This window comes from Gopherus flavomarginatus, chromosome 8 (genome assembly GCF_025201925.1).
Source record: "Gopherus flavomarginatus isolate rGopFla2 chromosome 8, rGopFla2.mat.asm, whole genome shotgun sequence".
NCBI classification, from domain to species: domain Eukaryota; kingdom Metazoa; phylum Chordata; order Testudines; family Testudinidae; genus Gopherus; species Gopherus flavomarginatus.
This window is the reverse complement of record NC_066624.1, coordinates 60,218,143-60,242,327: the sequence shown is the minus strand read 5'-3', so window position 1 is coordinate 60,242,327 and position 24,185 is coordinate 60,218,143. Positions and strand designations below refer to the sequence as shown.

At 48.6% G+C, this 24,185-nt stretch overlaps 1 long non-coding RNA gene across 1 annotated transcript; it reads left to right on the top strand.

Moving 5' to 3' along the window:
• Positions 1-15,035: 15,035 nt before the first annotated feature.
• Positions 15,036-23,095, top strand: LOC127057108 (uncharacterized). Its single transcript, XR_007776015.1, has 4 exons — positions 15,036-15,979; positions 16,509-16,750; positions 17,293-17,381; positions 22,849-23,095. It is a non-coding gene; the product is annotated as an uncharacterized LOC127057108 (long non-coding RNA).
• Positions 23,096-24,185: the final 1,090 nt, after the last annotated feature.

Sequence of the window (24,185 nt, the reverse complement as noted above, 5' to 3'; positions counted from 1 at the left end):
GCATATGGGTGGTAGTGGCCTACCTTAGGTGCCAGGGGGATCCAGATATTCCCCTATCTGGACGACTGGCTGGTCAAGGGCACCTCCTGGTCACAGATGAGGGATCATGTGACGCTCCTCCTGTCCACGTGCATCGCCATGGGCCTTTAGGTAACAGGGAAACACACACAAGGCTGCACGGCATGAAAGTCTCCTGCACAACCCTCCAGACCCTGGGCCTCTATGGCCCTGCTCCAGAAAAACCCAAGTTTAAGCCGCAGCAGGCTCCCGCCCAGGCTGTCCTCCCAAAGTATGAGACTGCCCATAGGAAGCAGCAGGACTATAGAAAACGACTGCAAAGGCAGTCTCAGCCTGCCCCCCCAGCCTAGGTCCTCTAAGGGCAAGCAGGTGGGTAAAAGGCAGTTTTGATGGGATGCTTGGGGTACCCCACCAATTCTCAGCAGGGATCCACCCCCAATAAAGCTCCCTTTCTCCAACAGATCGTGTGCTTTCCTCCCAGAATGGTCGTGGCTCACCTCGGACCAATGGGTCCTCAACACCATCTCCCGAGGTTACATCCTACAGTTTACCTCCTCCCTACCCAACCAACCCCTGCCCCTGTCCCTCTTGGGGGACCCATCGCACGAGGCTCTGCTCGAACAGGAGGTTGGGTGGCTCCTGGAACTGGGAGCGATAGAGGTGGTGCCCAAGGAGTTCCTGGGCAAAGGGTATTACTCCCGGTATTTCCTTATCCCGAAGGCCAAAGGGGGGCTCAGGCCCATCATAGACCTATGAGGCCTGAACCAGTACATGGTGAAACTCAAGTTCCACATAGTTTCTTTGGCCTCCATCATCCCCTCCCTGGATCCCGGGGACTGGTACGCTGCCCTCATTCTGCAGAACGCGTACTTCCACATCCACATATTCAAGGGGCACAGGTTCTTCCTCCATTTCGTGGTGGGACAGAATCACTACCAATTCATGGTCCTCTCATTTGGTCTGTCCACTGCCCCCAGGGTCTTTACAAAATGCATATGGGTGGTAGCGGCCTACCTTAGGCACCAGGGGATCCAGATATTCCCCTATCTGAACGACTGGCTGGTCAAGGGCACCTCCTGGTCACAGATGAGGGATCATGTGACGCTCCTCCTGTCTGCGTGCATCGCCATGGGCCTTTTGGTAAACAACACCAAGTCCACATTAGTCCCGGCCCAACACATACAGTTTATTGGGGCGCTTCTGGATGCAACGTTGGCCAGGGCCTCTTTCAGCCCAGACAGGTTCGAGACCCTGAAAGGTCTCATCAACTCAGTTACAAGATTCCCGGCAACGACAGCCAGGACTTGCCTGCTGCTGCTGGGTCACGTGTCGATGTGCACGTATGTGGTCCATCACACCAGACTCAGGATGAGGCCCCTCCAGCTGTGGCTGGTCTCAAAGTTCTCCCAGGCCATGGACTGGATGGACATGGTCCTAACTATGCCAAACGCGGCAATCACCTCCCTGCAGTGGTCCACCCCAAGCAATATGCTCCAAGAGGTCCCATTCAGGGACAGGACCCCATCAGTGGAGCTGGTGTCTGATGCGTCACACCTGGGTTGGGGGGCCCATGTGGGGAATTTTCAGACCCACGGCCTATGGTCTCTGCAAGACCTGACCCTTCATATAAACATCAAGGAACTCGAGGTGGTACAAGTGGTGTGTATGGCCTTCCACTCGCACATGGAGGGCAAGGTAGTCAGGGTCCTCATAGACAACACAGCCTCAGTGTTCTATATCAACAGGCAAGGTGGGGCCCGATCATCTGCCCTCTGCCACAAAGCCCTCAGTCTGTGGGACTTTTGTATAGCCCACGACATCCACCTGAAGGCCTTCCACCTGCCAGGTGCCCAGAATGTTAGGGCGGATCGTTTGAGCAGGGATTTTTCCTCTCAACACAAGTGGTCTCTCCACCCAGAAGTGGCCCACCAACTCTTCCAGAGGTGGGGAACTGCCCAGGTGGACTTATTCACAACCCGGAAGAACAGGCAATGCCCCTGGTTCTGCTCCAGAATGGGTCTGGGGATGGGGTGCTATCTCCGATGCCTTTCTTCTCTCCTGTTTGGGCCAGCTTCTCTACGGCTTTCCTCCATTCCATCTAATCATTAGGGTCCTGGAAAAGATAAAGACAGACAAGGCCCAGGTCCTTCTCATAGCCCCAGCGTGGCCCAGGCAACATTGGTACGGGACCTTTTCAGGCCTGGCAGTGGCTCTGCCGTGGCCATTGCCGCTCTGCCTGGATCTGCTCTCTCAGGACCAAGGCCGCCTTCTCCATCCCAACCTAGCAGCTCTTCGCCTCACGGCATGGCTGCTCAGTGGCTAGGTAGCGAGGACAGGACATGCTCGGAAAAAATTCAGTGAGTTCTCCTCGAAAGTAGACTGCCCTCCACTCCACTCACCGCTCCTATTTGTCAAAGTGGTTTCATTTTTCTAGGTAGGCAGCGGACCAGGATGTCTCCCCTATGGCTGCCCCCATCCAATTTATCCTTGATTACCTCCTCCAACTGAGGGCCCAGGGCCTGGCACCCTCATCAGTCAGGGTGCACCTGGCAGCCATTTCGGCCTTCCAGCCCCTGGTGCAAGGACACACAGTGTTTTCTCATGCTATGACTGGCCAAATTCTAAGCCCCATGTCCCATTGTGGGACCTGAACCTGGTGCTTGCTCATCTTACGGGGCCCGTTTGAACTGTTGGCCACGTGCTCATGGTCTCATCTCTCATGGAAGGTGGCCTCCTTGGTTGCTATCATGTCAGCCAGGTGGGTCTCGGAGCTCAGGGTCCTGACCTTCGAGCTGCCGTAGACAGTTTTTCATAAGGACAAGGTCCATCTTCACCCACACCCCAAGTTCCTCCTGAAGGTGGTCTCCGCCTACCACATGGGTCAGGACATTTTTCTACCAGTTCTCTGCCCCAAGCCTCATGCGACCAGTGAGGAGTGCTGTCTCCACACACTCGATGTGAGGTGGGCTCTGGCTTTCTACCTCGAGCGGACCAAGCTGTTCAGAAAGTCCTAGCAACTGTTCGTCGCCTCGGCCAAGTGCACGAGGTGCCAGCCAATTTCCACACAGCGGCTTTCTAATTGGATCACTTTGTGCATCTGGTCCTGTTATGAGCTGGCAGGTGACCCCCCGCCGCCCATAGTGAGGGCACACTCGGCCGGGGCACAGGCCTCATCGGCTGTCTTCGTGGCATCCCTATACAGGACATTTGTAGGGCTGCCACATGGTCTTCGGTTCAGATTCAGTGTGATTAAAGGTGGTATAGACCTCTTCTATGTAGACTGCAAAGGACCTTAAAAGGAGCCGCTATCTGCCTTCCTTCAGCTGGGACAGAGTTGATTGGAAAAGATATTTGGATGGACAGGTTGAAGCAGGATGAAGCAGCCAATCAGAAACCAAGAAAGAGTAGGAAAATGCCTTCTTGTCTGCATGGGTCTGTTCCTTTGTCTCTCTGCCCGATGAAGAGCAAAGGTTTCTTGTTTTTACTCTCTGTTTAGCTAACAGGTAGTAAGAAGCATCTTATGATATTCCCTGCTCCAGAGGGGAGTTGTGAGCATTAGAAATGGTCAGGAACTTTTTGACAAAAAAAAAAAAAGAAGTCCACTAAAAGATGACACGACATCAAAACAGAAACTGTTTGCTGGACAGGGTCAGCTTGGAAGAATTTCCCGACTTAAAAACATCCCAATGTCCCAATGTCCAGTTCAGAACACATGTTTTGCTATTTTGGGTTCAAACTCTTTTGTTTTTAAATTTTATGCAAAAAAAAAGTTTTAAAATATGAAAAGGTCAAAATCAAAAGGAAACATTTCCAAATTATTGAAACTCAGCACTTCGATTGCCCTGGACTGAAACTTTTTCATTTTCACAGTTCAGGAAATTTTTTGAGATTTTGCCTTTTTGTCCCTATTCAGCACAAGATTTTTTGTCAAAATCTCAAATACCCTTACAGAATGGTAAGACCCTTTCCTGCCCAGCTGTAGTAAGCATTAAGCCAGTAATGTTTCTGGGGCAATGAGTCCCAAAGAGGAGCCACAAAAATAAAAGCAACATGCACATGCATTGTGCATCCAGATATAGTGACTGCAGACAGACTTCACACAGCTCACAAATGTGCCTCTATTTACAGAAAAGCTATAGACACAGCCAGGGACATGAGGACATGTTTCCAAAGCAGAGCACAGGAATTTTGATTTGTCTTGCATTTTCTGCTGCAGCAGATTTGCTTGTTGAGTCTATGACTGTCAAACAGAGGACGCCATGGATAATTCAATCGTTAAAGTCTTTCCTCTTTCCCAAACACTAGATTTCCATGCATGGACTTCTGTTAAGACTCCTCTCATGAACGCTTAGGTTCACACCCCACCTTGGGAGAATACTCGCAGGGGAGCGTTGCGGGCTGGCTGGACCTTTGAGGTATGCTGGGCTGAGTCTGGCCCATAGAATCATAGAATGTCAGGATTGCAAGGGACCTCAGGAGGTCATCTAGTCCAGCCCCTTGCTCAAAAGCAGGATTAACCCCACCTAACCCCAACCATGACTTGGCAGCTCACTGATGAGCTGGCAATGTAAGGGCTAATTAGTAGGGCTGTCAAGTGATTTAAAAAAATTCATCGTGATTAATCACGTGATTAAACAATAACAGAATACCATTTATTTACATATTTTTGGATGTTTTCTACATTTTAAAATGTATTGATTTCAATTACAACACAGAATGCAAAGTGTACAGTGCTCACGTTATATTTATTTTTATTATAAATATTTGCACTGTAAAACACAAAAGAAATACTATTTTTCTATTCACTAATACAAGTACTCCAGTGCAATCTCTTTATCATGAAAGCTGAATTTACAAATGTACAATTATGTACAAAAAATAATTGCATTAAAAATAAAACAATGTAAAACCTACTTAATTAATTATTAAAAAAGATTAATTTTTTAAATCATGATTAATTTTTCTGAGTTAATCGCATGAGTTAACTGTGATTAATCGACAGCCCTACTAATTAGTGACTTCAGCTGGGTCTAATGGGGCTTAATTAGACTGCCCTCAGCTGTTGTGGGGAGGCAGAGCGAGCACTGACTAGAGCTGGGACCAGAGTTTGTGGAGCAAGGCCCTGGAGTGAGGAACAGGGGGAGGCTCCTCTGGTAAGAGCCTGGGGAAGCCAGGCCGAGTCATAGAATCACAGAATCATAGAAGATTAGGGTTGGAAGAGACCTCAGGAGGTCATCTAGCCCAATCCCTTGCTCAAAGCAGGACCAACACCAACTAAATCATCCCAGCCAGGGCTTTGTCAAGCCTGACCTTAAAAACCTCTAAGGATGGAGATTCCACCACCTCCCTAGGTAACCCGTTCCACTGCTTCACCACCCTCCTAGTGAAAAAGTTTTTCCTAATATCCAACCTAGACTTCCCCCACTGCAACTTGAGACCATTGCTCCTTGTTCTGTCAACTGCCACCACTGAGAACAGCCTAGCTCCATCCTCTTTGGAACCCCCCTTCAGGTAGTTGAAGGCTGCTATCAAATCCCCTCTCCTTCTTCTCTTCTGCAGACTAAATAAGCCCAATTCCCTCAGCCTCTCCTCATAAGTCATGTGTCCCAGCCCCCGAATCATTTTCGTTGCTCTCCACTGGACTCTCTCCAATTTGTCCACATCCTTTCTGTAGTGGGAAGCCCCACACTGGACGTAATACTTCAGATGTGGCCTCACCAGTGCCGAATGGGGGGGAATAATCACTTCCCTTGATCTGCTGGCAGTGCTCCTACTAATGCAGCCCAATGAGCCATTAGCCTTCTTGGCAACAAGGGCACACTGTTGACTCATATCCAGCTTCTCGTGCATTGTAATTCCCAGGTCCTTTTCTGCAGAACTGCCACTTAGCCAGTCGGACCCCAGCCTGTAGCAGTGCATGAAAGTCTTCCTTCCTAAGTGCAGGACTCTGAACTTGTTGAGCCTCATCAGATTTCTTTTGGCACAATCCTCTAATTTGTCTAGGTCACTCTGGACCCTAACCCTACGCTCCAAAGCATCTACCTCTCCTCCAAGCTTAGTGTCATATGCAAACTTGCTGAGGGTGCAATCTATCCTATCATCCAGATCATTAATGAAGATGTTGAACAAAACTGCCCACAGGACAGACCCCAGGGCATTCTGCTTGATACTGGCTCCCAACTAGACATGGAGCTGTTGATCACTACCTGTTATGTCCGATGATCTAGCCAGCTTTCTATCCACCTTATAGGCCTTTCATCTAATCCATACTTCTTAACTTGCTGGCAAGAATGCTGTGGGAGACCGTATCAAAAGCTTTGCTAAAGTCAAGCTATATCATGTCCACCGCTTTCCCGATATCCACAGAGCCAATTATCTCATCATAGAAGGCAATTAGGTTGATTAGGCATGACTTGCCCTTTGTGAATCCATGTTGACTATTCCTGATTACCTTCCTCTCCTCCAAGTGCTTCCAAATGGATTCCTTGAGGACCTGCTCCATGATTTTTCCAGGGACTAAGTCACCCACAGGGAACACAGTAAATGCCTGTGGGAGCCCTGAGCCAGGGTCTACAAGGAGCAGGGAGCTCTCCAGAGGCAAGCAACTGGAGTCTGTGGTGAAGGGAAGCAGTAAGGGAATCCTGCTGAGGAAGAAGCAAGCTGAGTGAAGATCTATAGTGGCCAGGAAGCAAAGGATATCAGTCAAGGCAGAGTGGAACATTCGATTTGGACTTTCAGTTGTGCCTTTTGTCACCCCATCAGGGGCCTGAAGTGTGGAGTGACTTGGCCGGAGGTCGAGCTGGAGAGGATGCCAGCTGGGACTTGCCATTGCAGGGTTAAGGTATTGGCCAAGGTGGAGCAAGAAGCGAAGTCGCCTGCAATGCTATGTCCAGGCACAAAGGGGTTCCCTAGAGGTGAAGATGGGTGCCTACAGGGAGGGAGCTCACCAATCAGTCTCAGATGGGAAGGGGGCTGGGAGATGGCCACATTCATAGTGGTACAGTCCCATCTCTGATGATGATAAGTCAAGGGAGGGGGTTATGTGCTATAGCAGGAGATGGATTTGAGAGGCAGTGTGGCCAAGCAGTTAGAGTGCTGGACTAAGTAACTATAAACTTGTGTTCTACTCTTGGCTCTGCTACTGATCTGTGAGGTGTCCTTGGGCAAGTCTGTTCCCTTACCACCCTTCCTTTGTCTTGCTCTTTAGAGCAAGGACTCTCACAACATGCTTGTACAGTGCCTAACAAAATGGGGCCCTGACCTCAGTTGAAGGTGCTACTGTAACATAAATGATGATAAAGTGTTTTCCTCATGCTTCATGAATTGTGATGGGGACTCAAGATACCTGGCTTCTGCTCCCAGCTGCATCACTTGATTGCTGGGTGTCTCAGTTTCCCCATGTGTAAAATGGTGATAATGATGTGTATTGCCTTACTAAAGTGCTTTGAGATCTATGGACAAAAAGCAAGATATCAGAGTACTAATAATTATATTATTGTTCGTACTCGGCTGAGAAAACATTGCCTAAACTGGCAACTTAGGTGGGTGTGGTGGAGACCATGTCCTCACCTTTGGGCTGCCTTACTCCCCTGCCATTTTGATGGTAATAGCCACATTACTCTGTATTTCTTTTCAGCTCTTGTCCTCCAGTAGCCAAGTGGGTTTTGAAATCGTTCAATAAAACTGGGTCAAGGTGCCTCAAACTGGGTCTGCATGACACCTGAACAGTAAACTTCATCAATATATTCTAGGCATTGAAACACATGAATTTATTATGAAGCAAAAAAGCAATTGATCAAATGCAATGAGAGGCTGCTCTAGGCAACTCCACAGCCTGTTGCGGCTGTACCTTCACGCTCTCCCGGGGTTCCCAAAACAACTACACTGAAATACACTAGCTGCTGCGAGTAGAGTGCTCTGTTCTGGGCTACTGTGAAGATAGCAGCCTCCCTCCCGCACAGCATTTAACACACCTAGGTTTTACAGTTCTGGGGTAAAATTCTGACCCTGCTGAAACCAATGGAAATTTTGCCAGTGCCTTGAGTAAGTCAGGGATTGTACCTCAGTCTGTATACAGGTGCAGTGTGATGGCCAGCCAGAGCCCCGCTGCCTTTCTTCAGCACAGCAGGTGGTGTAGCAGCTTTAGGGGTGGGGCAGGGAGGTTAGCTGCTCAGCTCTCAGAGGGAGAACAATGTGTTCCCAAGGGCAAGAAGAACTGAAGCCCAGATCCTCCCAATCCATGGCAGTTAGGTGCCTAAATACCTCTGAGAATCTGGCCTCAATCCCAAAGCCATCCACCCTGGATTAATAAAACAGCAGTGCACTGCGCCCGGCACAGGGGTAGCTGAGGGCAGCCGGTATGCACGCAGTCTGGTGCATGCCTGGCAGTGGACACGGCAGCCGGCCTGCTTCTCCCCGCCCAGCTCATAAACTCCAGGCCACTGCCTGGGAAGGGTTTTGTTGCATTCCGGGCATACTACTCCTCTCACATACTAGCAGCTTATTGATTTGTAGTCCCAGCAGCAACTCTTCCTACACATATGCCCAGTCACTGCTGCAAGCCATTTCCCAGCAAGTTGCCAGGCTCTGGGACCTGGCTTAGAGGAGAGAATACAGCTGCTCTTTGCCCCCTTTTCTGCAGTTAGTTCAGTCTCGTCTGCTTGTCAGTTTCATGGTACAAAGATTTGTTGTTTACCCCAGTGTCTGGCTTCACCCTGTGCTGGAGACAGCTCCCCCGAGTGGTGAAGGAGGGGTGCGCCAATCAGGCTGAATGCCACTCTGTGCGCCAAACGCTAGGTAGATTAACAAACAAGTGGAAGTGAAATTTCACACCCCGTTTTTCAGCCCTTCATTCCATGCAGGTTTTCAAGCTTTCAAAATTTCACCAAGTGTCCAAAAGCGTTGGGCAGAATTGGCTTGTGGAATCCGCTCTCCGGCTGGAGTGTCAGCATGCCCTTTGTCAGGCAGCCATAAATCCAGAACTCAGCAGAGATGGGATGATATGCTGCAGCTCAGACACAAGCTTTGGGGCTAGACACTGTCACTTACATAGCAGGGGAGGATGGGTAGGAATCCCTGAGAGATGTCTACGGCTCGTGTCACACAGCAGGTCAGACTAGATCAGGGGTTGGCAACCTTTCAGAAGCGCTTTGCAGCGTCTTCATTTATTCACTCTAATTAATTTAAGGTTTCACGTGCCAGTAATACATTGTAACCTTTTTAGAAGGTCTCTTTCTATAAGTCTCTAATATATAACTAAACTATTGTTGTATGTAAAGTAAATAAGGTTTTTAAAATGTTTAAGAAGCTTCATTTAAAATTAAATTAAAATGCAGAGCCCCCCGGACCAGCAGCCAGGACCCGGGCAGTGTGAGTGCCACTAAAAATCAGCTCCTGTGTCGTCTTTGGCACGCATGCCATAGGTTGCCTACTCCTGGACTAGATGATCATAATACTCCCATCTGGCCTCACCATCTATGCATCTGCCATCAGTAAGAGAGTCAAGTATTTCCTCTCTGTGAGTAGTTACTTGGTTTCAGAACAAGAGTTCAACATCTGTAGATACAGACCCATTTCTGGAGAGGACAAATGAGGAGTCCAGCCAATGCTGCTCAGTGAGATTCTGGAGTTTGACCCACCAGCCCTTTGGCTGATGAAATCTACTGAGGAAAGCTGGCATCCATTGTCAGTGAGGAGACTGGCCATTCCTCCTCTCTGGACCACTCTGACACAGTTGAACTCTGGGAGCAGAGTACTGGGGTCATGGTAACGTCATACACTTGGCTCTCAGATGTTGTGGATATAATGAAAAGGTTTGATTCTGGATATGTTCAGAGAGGTTCCAGGATTCCTCGTTTTATTGTTACCCCAGTTACCTACTACTAAGCACATTGAACCATTTTCTCTTTTAATTTCCCAGGAATCCAACCGTCCATGAACCTTCGGGGTATCCTCCCCACATTATTGCAGGGGTCAAGCCTAGCCTGGAGAGAGTGTACAGAAAAGTCACGTGATAGGATTTAACTGGCCTTCTCTGCCCTTGCTGGAAGCATTACCACCCTGACACACTCATTCGAAGAAAAAGTATTACCTGGCAAAGAGGGGCAGGGAGTTTAGTCATCTGAGAACAGCCTAGAGAGGCCACTCTGGTTCTGGTTCTGGCACTGGCTGAACAAACAAGACTTGGTCTCTCAGTGGCTAAAAAGGCCTGGAGGAGGCAGTAGCCAATCAGGACCCATCAGGTGGGATAAGAGGGCTTACTTGCTTCTTCTGAGGATGACTGCTGGAGAAGCTGGACTAGGGGAGGAGCTCTCTGTTCTTGACCAATACTCCTCAGCCTGGGCTTGACAAACTGACTGCACCTTCAGTTAAAGTAAGGAACAAACTGCCTGTTTGTTGTGGAGTTAAAGGCCATTTTTGGGGCTGACTTTCAATTAACAGTTACAGGATGAGCCAGGACATAACCCTTTGCTCCTGGCAAGCTGTGACAATTCACCAAAAGGAGTCAAGGGCTTGAAAAGATGCCTTGCAATGAGACACTTAACAAGCTCAATCTATTCAGCTTACCAAAAAGATCCACCCTGTAATCAAATCACCTCCTGACGTACCTTCACTGAGAGAAAATTCCAGGTGGCAAAGGGTTCTGTACTCTAGCAGAGAAAGACAGACCCAGATCCAGACCCAGACCCAGTGGCTAGAAGTTAAAGCCAGACACATTCAGAAGCAAGGCACATATTTTTAAACAGTGAGGGTGAGTAACCAGTAGAAGAAGCTACCAAGGGAAGTAGTGGATTCTCCATATCTTAGTGGCTTCTGACCAAGATTGGAGGCCTTTCTGAAAGAGATGCTTTAGCCAAGCAGATGTGATAGAGCTAATGCAGGAGTAACTGAGTGAAATGTGATGGCCTGTGCTAGACAAGAGGTCAGACTGGATGAGCTAATGATCCCTTAAACTCTATGAATCTCCCATGGCAAGAAAAGTTAGAGGCCCCAAACCCCAGCTGGCATTAGGCTGTGGCTGTCCCAGGAGAAAAGTACATATTTAAGAAAAAGGCGTCCAGATACCACAGTAATGGGCAGTATTTCCCACTGTCTGGATAGTATTCGTATTAGCTATTAATATTCCTTAGGACTCAGGGGACTGGGGGATTCTGCTCTCCCTGTTTGATACCAACACAGACTTCACAGCAAACACATTTCGCTTGGCACAGTCTCAGGAAACCGTATGATGGACTCTCATCTACTGACCTCAGATGGCTTGTGTCAAGATCCACTGGCCTGCACACTGACCTCTCCCATCCCTCATGTACGGTATCATTACACACCCAAGATATGCTGCACCAACCCCTTTCACCAGACAATGCCAGGCGGATGAAGGATGTGCAACTGGAAGGCACCAGCATGGTGTGCAATGTGCTCCAGTCCATGCATCAGAGAGACAGCAGGAATTTCAGCCACCCGGTGCCAAGAAGGGAGAGGCAGTCTTGCATTCCAGAGATGGCTGCAGTTCCTTCTGTCCAGAGGGGAACTAGGCTGGCTAATCTCTCCAGGAGGAAGATTCCTCAGGTGAGAAATGCTTTTCATGCTTTATTGATAAGGCTGCCTCGGCAGCAAGGCTGAAAGGCAGCAGGGAGGGAAAGAGAACTAGAAAGGGCCAACATCCCCTTTCTCAGAGGGCATCTTTGGAGAGTGACCAGTTGGTCTTTATCTTTTATTCCGTCATTTGTTTCAAGGTCATGGAATTTTCCTCCACAATCTCTGCTTTATTTCTGCACTGGTCTTCTCTTTCGCACTCAGTCTGTCTCACTGGAGCCCCTTGCCTTTGGATGGGACCCCCACACATGCCCCTCTCTTTCAATTGGAGTCCATCTGGGTTCAGGTGTTCAGTGTCATTTGGGTCAAGAGTCTCACATTGTGATTCAAGAGCACTGTCTATCATGATAGAAAAGACCAGTGAGTGGAGTTTCAATGTGATGGAAAGGACTCAGGAGATCGGGGCTTGGTTCCTGGTCCTGCCACAGTCTCACTGTGAGGGTCTGGGAGATTCACTTAATCTCCCTGGGCCTCCGTTCCCTGTCTGTAAAATGGAGACAATTCTTTGTCCATTTAGACTGTAAGCTCTCCAGGAGAGGAGCTGTCATTTGTATGGGGCCCTGAACTCAGCTGGGGCCTCTAGAGCTATCAGAATATGAAGAATGATATTGAGGAACCTTCTACTTCTTCTTGAAGTGACTATTGCATTGGCATTTTGGTGGCCATTCTCTGTCAAGTTGTATTTCACTTGCCTTCAAAAGTTTAGTTTAATAGCTCTGTTGCAATTTCTCCTCTTCAGCTGTCAAGAGCATTCTCTGTTTATTTGGCCTGCATTCCCCAGCACTGACTCAACAGACTGAGAGCTTCCTCTCTTTTCTGACAGCACCTCTCATTATAGACAGGAGTCAAGGTTTGCACCAGCATCTCAGGAAGCGTAAGAGCTAAGGGCTTACAAATAGAGGGGAAGTTAGTTGGCATAGAGGTTGGGGACCAGATTCCCAGCTGGTGTAAACTGGTCTAGCTCCGTTGGAATCAATGAGCCAAGTCCCCAATGGTGAAAGTTGGCATCACTCAGTTAAAATCAGCAGAACTGACTTACACCACAATCAAGCCTCAGAGTGTTCAGAGTTGTGTTCTCTCTCTCTCTCCCATTTCCTTATTCTTTCCCTTTCTCTTTTTGCTTAGCTGTTTGAATACTTTGCAGCTCATTCTTGTCAGTTTTGTGTTTCCTCTTTCTCTCCCTTCCTCACTTTTTTCTTGTGTTTCTATACCATCTCATTTCTACAAATCTGGTTCTTGTTTTCCTTCACATCCTTGAACCACTTCCGTCAAAACAATTCCTTGATCATGTCTTGTCCCACTTCCAACTCTTCTACAGAGGTGAAGCTGCCTTTCTGCATGGTCTTTTTTGAAAATCTGAAATTCTGCAGAAAACAAATAGATGAAAATGAAAAAAAAAGTGTTTTTATGATGATGATGATGATGATTTTTTGCAGCAAGTCAAATGCAGCTCTATGACATGCTGTTAATGTTCCCTGATCTTCCATATCCGGGTGGTATGTCTTTCTCCCACGCTTTCCTCATCATCTGGAATGCCCTGATTGCCACACTTTACCTATTTGCCTGCCCTTCTATTTAAATCCCATATCAAGCCTATCTCTTTTCCCTGACTTCTGATGACTTATAACCTACTACCTAATACAACAGACAAATCCTACTAATCATAGCTCGTGTACATGCTCTTTAATCTGTGTCAGTTCTTTCGGAATGATGGAATCAGGTGTGACATACAGATGATCAGGCAAGAAAAATCCAGATTTCCATTTTCAGTGGGCTCAGAGCCATTGTTTTGGGCTCCCCCGCCCCCTGGCCTGTTGTCTTATTCCTGGGGCTGGGGGGAGTGTATGCTAAGTGAGAGGACATATTCCAGACTGAAGCATCTGGAGCAGCAGTTGTGACATATTTCAGAGTAGCAGCCGTGTTAGTCTGTATTCGCATAAAGAACAGGAGAACTTGTGGCACCTTAGAGACTAACAAATTTATCTGAGCATAAGCTTTCGTGGGCTACAGCTCACTTCTTCAGATGCATAGAATGGAACATATAGTAAGGAGATATATATATACATACAGAACATGAAAAGGTGCAAGTAGCCATATCAACTCTAAGAGGCTAATTAATTAAGATGAGCTATAATCAGCAGGAGAAAAACAACTTTTGTAGTGATAATCAAGATGGTCCATTTCAGACAGTTGGCAAGAGGTGTGAGGATACTTAACATGGGGAAATAGATTCAATCCATGTAATGACTCAGCCATCCCCAGTCTCTATTCAAGCCTAAATTAATGGTATCTAGTTGTATATAAATTCAGGTTCAGCAGTTTCTCACTGGAGTCCATTTTTTGAAGCTTTTCTGTTACCAAATTGCCACCTTTAAGTGTGTTACTGAGTGACCAGAGAAGTTGAAGTGTTCTCCTACTGGTTTTTGAATGTTACGATTCCTGATGTCAGATTTGTGTCCATTTATTCATTTATTCTTTTGCATAGTGACTGTCCGGTTTGGTCAATGTACTATATATTCCATTCTATGCATCCGATGAAGTGGGCTGTAGCCCATGAAAGCTTATACTCAAACAAATTTGTTAGTCTCTAAGGTGCCACAAGTACTCCTGTTCTAGTTATGACATGGTCACTCTCTCCACTATTCCGCCCGTCTTCCTCCCAGGGAACAGATTCACTGTGTCTATCCCAAGGTCTGAGCTCCAGGCCTTCATTTTCTCCCCCTGTGTTATGAGTAAGACCAGGGCTGGTGCAACCTATTAGGCGACCTACGCGGTCGCCTAGGGCACTAGGATTTGGGGGGCGGCAGTTTCTTCGGCGGAGACCATGGTGGCCGGATCTTCGGCAGCCCCAGTCGCCGCTGGCATTTAGGGGGAGGGAGCTGGGGCAGGGGGCGTGGGGAGGGCCACCTGCAGCAAGTAAGGGGGGGGTGGCACACAGGGGAACTCCCCGCCCCAGCTCATCCCTGCTCTGCCTCCTCCCTGAGCATGCTGTGGCTGTTTCTCTTCTCCCACCTCACAGGCTTGCAGCACCAATCAGCTTAGGTGCTGCAAGCCTGGAAGGCGGGAGAAGTGAAACAGTGATGGCGTGCTCAGGGAGGAGGCAGAGCAGGAGTGAGTTGGGGCGGGGAGCTGCTGCATGGCTCCCTGGGCTGGGGGGAGGGAGCTGCCACAGGGGGGTGCCTCAGGGCAGAGGGGAGGGTGGGGAGCTGCCGCAGGGCTCGGGGAGGGGGTGGAGCAGAGGTGAGCTGGAGTGGGAAGCTGCCACATGGCTCCCCGGGGGGGGGGGAACTGCTGCAGGGGGATTCCTCAGGGCAGAGAGAGGGAGCTGCCATGTGGGGTAGTACCTCACGGCAGGGGGGGCAGGGAGCTGCTGCAGGGCTCAGGGACAGGGGAGGGCGCAAGGTGGAAGTTTCACCTAGGGCGTGAACCTTCCTTGCACTGACCCTGAGTAAGAGCATTTTATAGCAATCAAACAAGAGTCAGTTTGCTTCGTGAATGCTCCTTACAACTTGACACTACATTCTGCCACTGGTTTTGACTCCCCAGGAAGCTGGTCCTGCCTCTGAGAGTACACCACCACTCCAGGGCTGTGTGTGCATGTGAGCACTTGGGAACAATGCAACAGTCAGACCCCTCCCCCACAGGCAAAACACATTGCTAGTGCATGGGATACACCTTGTGGTCAAAAGTTCCCAGGGAAATCCGGGACTCTGGTCCCCATTTCTCAAGAAGATGGGCATATACAGATCCCCAGGACAGCCTAGAGTAGCCTAGGGAGTGGCTCTGAAGGAGACGACCCTGACTGGAATCTATAGGTGTCTGCTATTGGCCATGTGCAGAATGGCAAGTGCCTGTGCAATATAATGACCCATATCAGGCTTGTCTCTCTCACTCAGGGCAGGTCGCAGATGTGTCCACCTAATCTTCTGTTAGCACGTTGTCAAGCATCTCATCTGTGTACATGTCATTCTCCATGTGGGGCTCAGGAACAATGGGAGGTTCCCACAAGTCCTGGGGCTGAGGGTGATGTCTGCTAGCTTCCAGCTGATTCAGTCCTGCCCTAGGCTGCCTTTGCAGGAAGCTTACTGGCAAGCCAGTCTCCTTTCTCCCACTTCCAGCTGATTGTTGCCGCTGTCTGATCAGTGTCTCCAGTACCAACTTGCTGTCCGGGGGGCTGGCAGGAACCAATGATACTCTCCTTGCCATGGCCCCATGGTTGCTGAGCGTGACCTTATTTGTATTGCATCACTTACTCATCCAGCTTATCTATTTTCATTTATAAATGTATTGCATTGGTCTCGAGCGTTTCCTGCCTGGCAAGAGGAGTGACCTCGCTGGGAATTTTCTGAAGCTGAGCTGCATCTGACAGGTGAGTCAGTAACTTTCCTACCAGCTCAGACAGCCGACACACCCCAGTAGCACTCCATGTATTATGCCGGGCTCTTTAGAAATCCTCTCACTTGAGCAAGAGGCTACCAGCCTGACACCCTTTCCCTACTATGAGTTTGAGACAGGCAATTTTCTCTGGTTGGGTAACACCCCGATGGGTGGTTATTATTTGGATCCACTTGACAACATTCAGTTCATACCATCAGTAGTGAGCTCACTGGGAAATTATTGGTGGCTCAGCAAGTCAGGTTGCTCAGATGGCCAAACACGCCAAACAACATTTAGAGCCGAATAGTGGCCACAGGAGCCAGTGGAGCCCTGTGGGAGAGGAGCGGGGTGGGGGAGAGACCTGGCTGCTGGAGCAGTGTGCAGGGAGCCCTTATGCCTGAGATGTAATGCCGGCAGGGGGAGCTGGATTTCAGTGATGATCAGTCTTGTGACTTTGGCGCTTCCAGCAGTGTGGCCCAGCAAGCTCTGGGTCGGTGACCCTCCCTTCTCTGTGCTCCCAGCTCTTGCAGCTAATTCATGGCTGCCTGCTACGTGGGAGCGCTGGCGCAGAAGAGGATCTCGTTGATGAACCCCCAGCAGGCCTGCCTTAATTTGGCCCATTGGATGTAATGTACATGAATCAACACAGCTGAGACACTCCTGGGGTGAGCTGCTCAGCCAGGCTCAGTGGCAGCAAAGCATTTGAGAAAGTGGGAGCTGGCTGGCCCTACCCATCCACTGGAGACAGCAGGATGTAGCCAAGGTACTTCTAATGCACCTATGACTTTGGCATGTAAGTTCCAGATGGAAGATGTCTGTAGGGGCCCAATCCTTTCCCCCTGCCCAGGAACATTCCCTCCCCAGTGAGAGTTACTGAGTCCCCAAGCAAGAGCAGACCCCCTCCTCCCAAGTTAGCAATGCTGCAATCTCCCCACAAAAGCAGCTTCCTCCCAATGTTATACATGAAGAACCCTCCCCTGAGAGCATCTCCACATCTCAGTTCAAGACACAAAGAGAATTTCCACTCCGTCCAAGACTCCAAAACCCTCTACAAAGAATACCTATTCTTGGGAGAGCCCTTGTCCCCTCCACCCCCATTCCCCAGGACCGTGAATTCATTTAATTAACCACCTCACTCTCCTCAAGATCCATGACTCATCTGGGAGAGAACCCGAGCTGTCTCCTTGGTTTCCTCTGCTAAAGACAATCAATTTTCTCCAGGTGGTCTTCTATTGAGGCATTGATGTAATGTAAGCTGAAAAATAAAGGTCCAATACTGAAGTCTTTTCTCTGTCCCTTACTCAGGCAGAAGTCCTGCTGAAGCTGAGGACTGGCCCCAATATAGATTTGTTGTGTGTAAGAAGAAGATCTTAGTGGCATTTATGCCCCTGAGGGTAAGAGAAAAGTAAGAACCAAAGATAGGCACAGGGTTTTGAATGTATTTTATTTTCTTGAATGCATGGAGAGACGCAGAGATGAAAAAGTTCTTAAAACCAAATGTTCAAAAGAGGCCAGGTCCCATGTAGGCACCTCAAGAAAGCCTGGATTTTCCAAAGTGTTCATGCTGAGCTCTTTTGGAAGTCTGGCCCTTAATAACCCAGGGCCAAGCTCCATTGCCTTCAGTGCATTTATACCAGGGATAAGCATGGCCTGTGGGGCTTACCTTGCTGTATCTGAGAGCCAAAGACTAGCAGAGCAGAGGGAATCATAGACTGTCCCAAGAAGTCATTGATGGCAAGGCAGCTTTGCTCTGTACAGCTGGGTGGATATTATTTCTTATAGAAGGTTTGGAATGTTCAGTCTATTAAGCAATTGGGTTGTCTGAACACCCAAGGGGACTTCTGAATGAGCTTGGAGACAATGGTATGAACAGAATGTGGGACAGATTTAAACAGGCCATTAAGTTACTAAATGTTCATGAAGGGAGTACATTATTAATGGGATGCATATTAAGGAGAAGAAAAAATCTTTCTTTTATCTTGTCCTCTCTTCCCCTTTCTGGGCCAGCTTGCCATTTCCCTGCTTAGTGTTCCACTAAATGACTCTCCTGCTATTCATTGTTTAGCTATTTTAAAAATGTACCAAACAGTTCTAGTAAAATTCCTGATAATGTCTCTGGTTGTGAGGAGCTGGCAACACTGGAGATGCCGCTGCAGTTTGGAAGTTATGAAACAGCAGCTTCTCTAGAAGTCCAACGTCCTGCAATTATCACTAGAATTATTTATGTCACTTTGAAAGGAGATAAGTAAACAGACAAATGTAGCTTTGCATTTCTTCTTTGATTAGTCTGGCCTGCTGTCTCCCTCTGTCTTCTTTTCTTTGTTTTGTGTGACATCCGTCCTGGTGTCTTCTGTCTTCCATTTCTTTCAGTGTTCCTCTTCAATCATTTTTTCCAATATTAGTCTGAATTTCTAATGATCTTTTCCCCCTGTGACTGGAGATAGTAAGCTAGATTTTATAGATTCCCAGATTCATTCTTAGATTTTAAGGCCAGAAGGAACCACTCTGGTCCTCTAGGCTACTTGCTTGCATAATACAGGCCAAAGAATCTCTCCCTGCATGGAGACCAATTTTCTGGAGGCATTACGTCTTTTAGGGACACATCCACTCTTGATAGAAAAACTTGAAGTGATGGAGAATCCACCACATCTCTCAGTAATTTGTTCCAGTGGCTAATTATACTGTTAAAAGCTTGGCACCTTGTTTCCAATGGCGTGTCACTGGAGTTCACCAACCCATCAACCTTCAGTCCACCCACCCAACCACTGGCTGTCTCTGCAAATAGGAGCATGCATGTGTATGTATGTGACAGAGGAGAAACTGTGACAGAGAGGCACTTCCTACTCTGATGTCTGACGTGTATGCATGAGAGAGGCGCCCCAAGCTTGCAGGACACCTAAAAGCCATCTAATAAAAAAGCAATGAGGACAAACTAGGCCTGGTGCTGGGGAAAGGCAGCAGAGGTGACCTTGCACGACACATCCAGAGGAATGCACACAGTGGCTCAAACCCCAAGCACTGTGAAGCCCCAGCAAGGACAAATCTAACTCGCCTTTCACAGATACCTTAGGGATCTAGCTGGCATGCCTGTTTGAGGTACTTTCTGGGCCCCGTCACCATGGTATCTAAGCACCTCACAATCTTTGGAGCCTGTTTATCCTCCCAGTGCCGTGCTGAGGCAGGGTAGTACCACTCGCCCCATTTCACAGAGCAGGAACTGAGGCCCATAGACTTGCCCACAGTCACACACAGTCATCCATAGAAGAACAGGGAAGTGAAGCCAGGTGTCCTGAGCCTCAAGCTAGCACTCTACCCTCTAGGCCAACCTTCCTTTCATACCATCGCTCACTGTCATGCCAAAAAATCCTTATAAACTGAACTGAAGTGGGTGTGTGCTTGCAGCACAGAGAGAGGGTTAACTCCCTTATCTAGTTTGCAGGTGGAGCAGAGCTAGGATATTTTCCCTGCACTTTGCTTAGATAAGCAGAAGCCTTTGTGTGTCTGAACAAGTCTGACAAATTCCTCATCCCTCTTTCCTGCTTTGGACTGGCTGCTTGACATTCTTTGCATATAAACAATAAACAGCCTGCTATTATCCTGGCATGCCTGGAATAACTGTGGCTATTTTCTCTCTTCCCAGAATTCTGGAAAGGCAACAAATTCCATGTGGTTTCTGAGTCAACTTTTTTTTCTCTTGCTCTTTTCTTTCTTTCCCACCACCTCGGTGACCTTGGAGAACAGGCAGCAGCACTCTATTCCTCAGCACTGCCCGGTACGTGACTGCAATCGCACTGTGCCAGGAGGCTGCCAGTGGGACTATTTAGGGCCAAATCTTGGCCTCACTGACATCAACAGTCTAACTTCCATTGACTTCAGTCAGACAAGCCCTTAATGTGTGTGGGAGGGGGAAGAGGGGTCGCATTCTATAGCGCTGATGAGCTAGCAAGCTTGTGGGGATCCCATTGTACTCAGACCTCTAGGTGGGACGGTCTTTTTCTGAACAAATGTACTGTTCTCACAGCACTATGGCCTTGGTTCCAGATAATATCGCCACCCAGCACTTGCTTAAGTGCTTTGCTGCATCAGGGTTTTAGTGGGTTGGCAAACCAATGTTCCCAGGGGTGTAACCCAGGCCTCTAGCATTTCCAGCACAATGCCATGACAGCTGCAGATTCAAGTGCACTGTCATTACATAATGATCGGAAGTGCCTAGGCTTTGCCTCCAATAGTAATTGCTGGGAAATGGGTACAAAGATTTCCAGTATGGATGCCGCCTTGGTTCATACAAGGTCTGCCACGGCAGAGTATTTTTAAAAGAGAGTTATGCTTGGTCGATGCTGGCTGGGTGAGCCATGTTCAAAGCAAGTGATAATGAGCCCTCTTTAAACCATTTTAGTATGAGCCATGTTAGGATGGCTGACATGATGTCCATGAGCTGGAGCCATGACACTGAAAGGCTATGCTGGGTGACTCTGTTTGCTCTGCAGGTGTGAACATAGAATCATAGACACGTAGTGCTGGGAGGGACCTTGAGCGGTCAAGTCCAGCCTCCTGCGCTGAGGCAGGACCAAGTAAACCTAGACCATCCCTGACACGTTTGTCCAACCTGTTCTTAAAAACCACCTATGATGAGGATCCCACAACCTCCCTTGGATGCCCATTCCAGAACTTCACCACTCCTACAGTTAGAAACTTTTTCCAAATATCTAATCTACATCTCTCTTGCTGCAGATTAAGCCCCTTAGTGCTTGTTCTACCTCCAGTGGACATGGAGAACAATCGATTACCATCCTCTTTACAACAACCCTCATAGGTGCAGGAACTAGGGGTGCAGGGGGTGCTTCAGCACCCCCAGGTTTTAACCGGGGCTCTGCTGCAGCTCCCCATGCTCTGGACCCTGCATCCCAGCCCGCCAGCCCTGCTCGCCCTGTCTGCGAGCCTGCTGGCTCGGGGGGGATGGATGACGGACATGGGTAAGGCAAGGGGGCTGGCTTCCAGCACCCCCAGTATTCAAAGTGTTCCCATGCCACTAACAGCCCTTAGCATCTTTGAAAACTGCTCTCTGGTCCCCACCCCACTTCAGTCGTCTTTTCTCAAGACTAAACATGCCCAGTTTTTTGAACCTTCCCTCACAGGGCAGGTTTTCTAAATCTTTGATACCCTTACTCGCATTCAGTCCTTTATACCATGAATAGACCCTCTGAACTCAATGCGAGGAAGGGCCACACAGCCTGGCTCTGTTAGGAAATAGCAAAGTCTATAGGAATATGTCTACTACTATTCACTTCCATTGTTAAGTATATTCACCTCTGCCTCTCTGGTGCCCCTTTTATATTCCTTTTTCAGGAACACTCATGCAGTCACATGTTACTGGCATGCGCAATCGCAGAAGGCAAATTTCAGAATCTCCCCTGGCTGTATTTATGGAAACCAAATTTCAGATTCGCATGTGCAGCTATTTACACAAGCAGTGCCTGTGAGCTCAGCTAATTGGGGAACAGACAGCAATATCATGTGACTTACTTGACCAATCACACGCAGCACATGTGGCAATTAAAACAAGGGTTGGTTAACTTTAAAACCAGCTCATGGACACTCCACGAGGAGAACAAGATAGTGGATCCATTCCCTATTGTGAATAATACACTCAGTTGTAGGCGAGCATCCATGAGTTAGGAACCCAATTCTATGCAATGTGAGTGTCTGACTCCTCTGGCTTCCTTTGAAAATCCCAGTCACAATGTCTATATCAGGCATGGCCAAACCGTGGTTCGTGAGCCACATGCAGCTTTTTTACAGTTAAAGTGCTGCTTGCAGAGGCCCTCCCCTCCCGTTCTCCACCTATCAGACGCGGTGTGGAGTAGGAAGCTTGGGGCTGCTCTGCGGCTAGCTGGTGGGGTTAGCTTTGCAGGGAGAGGGGTCTTGGGGATTTAGGCCTGCGGAGGGGGGGCATCAGGGAAGAAGCCCTGCACCCTGGCAGGCGCAGCCCCATGGGGCAGATTGTGTGCGTCTTGCAGATCTCAAACTTCTGAAAATGATTGTAACCGGCTTGGAGGGTCAGTAAGTTTGGCCTTCCTTGGTCTATACATTTGCTGAGAATTTCATGGTCTTCCATTTATCCCCTTCCCATTCCTCCGGCAAGTGGTCCCTCCCCTTTGTGCTCTTTCATTTCTCAACAATACACACTCATTGGAAGACACACACCCTTATTGGGCAAAGATATTTCCTGACACTTGATTTCAACACAAAAATGTCCTTGCAGAAATCCACATCCACAGCCCAAGTCCCTGCTGATGGTATCTATATTCTGCTTTTCAGCACAGCATGCAGATTGTGTGCATCCGAGATCCTTCATGCAGCCTGCATGTATCGGGGTCCCTGCATGCAGATCCGATGGGTCAGGTATCCCATAGGTTGCTTATAGTCAGAGAACTGTATCTGTCTAGGTGCCTGCATGTGGCTTGCATCTATCAGAGGTCCTTCATTCTGCTTGCATAGATTGTGGATTCTGCCTGCACTCTATGCCCTGGTCTACACTACGAGTTTAGGTCAAATTTAGCAGCGTTAGATGGCTTTAACCCTGCACCCATCCACACGGCAAAGCCATTTTTGTCAACTTAAAGGGCTCTTAAAATCGATTTCTGTACTCCTCCCCGACAAGGGGATTAGCACTGAAATCAACCCTGCTGGATCGAATTGGAGGTAGAGTGGACATGATTCGATGGTATTGGCCTCAGGGAGCTATCCCAGAGTGCTCCATTGTGACTGCTCCGGACAGCACTCTCAACTCAGATGCACTGGCCAGGTAGACAGGAAAAGCCCTGCGAACTTTTGAATTTCATTTCCTGTTTGGCCATGCAGAGCTCATCAACACAGGTGACCATGGAGTCCCAGAACTGCAAAAGAGCTCCAGCACGGACCGAATGGGAGGTACTGCATCTGATCGCTGTAAGGGGAGACGAATCCGTGCTATCCGAACTCTGTTCCAGAAGGTGAAATGCTGGAATATTTGAAAAAATCTCCAAGGGCATGAAGAACAGAGGTTATAACAGGGACCCGCAGCAGTGCCGCTTGAAACTTAAGGAGCTCAGGCAAGCCTACCAAAGAACCAGAGAGGCAAACGGCCACTCCAGGTCAGAGCCCCAGACATGCCGCTTCTATAATGAGTTGCATGCCATTGTAGGGGGTACCCCTACAACTACCCCACCCCTGTGCTTCCCTCTTCCCCCACCTCTCCTGGGCTACCTTGGCAATTATCCCCACATTTGTGTGACGAATTAATAAAGAATGCATGAATTTCAAACAACAATGACTTTATTGCCTTTGCAAGCAGAGATCAAAGGGGGGAGGGGAAGGTGTTGGCTTACAGGAAAGTAGAGTGAACCAAGGGGGCGAGTTTTCATCAAGGAGAAACAAACAGAACTTTCACACCATAGCCTGGCCAGTCATGACACTGGTTTTCAAAGCTTCTCTGATACACAGCGCGCCCTGCTGTGGTCTTCTAACTGCTCTGGTGTCTGGCTGCGCGTAATCAGCGGCAGATGATTTGCCTCAACCTCCCACCCCGCTATAAATGTCTCCCCCTTACTCTCACAGAAATTGTGGAGCACACAGCAAGCGGTAATAACAATGGGAATATTGGTGTCACTGAGATCTAACTGAGTCAGTAAACTGCACTGGTGAGCTTTTAAATGTCCAAAGGCACATTCTACCACCATTCTGCACTTGCTCAGCCTATAGTTGAACAGCTTCTTACTACTGTCCAGGGTGCCTGTGTACGGCTTCATGAGCCATAGGAGCAAGGGGTAGGCTGGGGTAGGTGCGACTGCGTGGTGCTGACTGGGAGAGCAGCCTAAGGCAGAAGCCTCCAGCTGGCATGATATTCCAGGCAGGACTGAATCTCCATTAGACAAAACTCAAAAAGAATGACCTGGAGTCATTCCCATTTTTGTCCAGGTGCCCCTAACTGACCCCACCAAGGCCGGTCAGGAGCACCTATGTCTGTCCAGGCGCCCCCGACCAACCTAACTGAGGTTGGCCAGGAGCACCCACGGGACAACAATGACAGTTAGCAGTCATATTGCACCATCTGCCATCCGCAATGCAGTACCATGTCTGTCAGCAGCACCCAGGAGACGTACAGTGACAGTGAGCTGAGCGGGCTCCATGCTGGCTGTGTATGTCGTCTGCACGGGTAA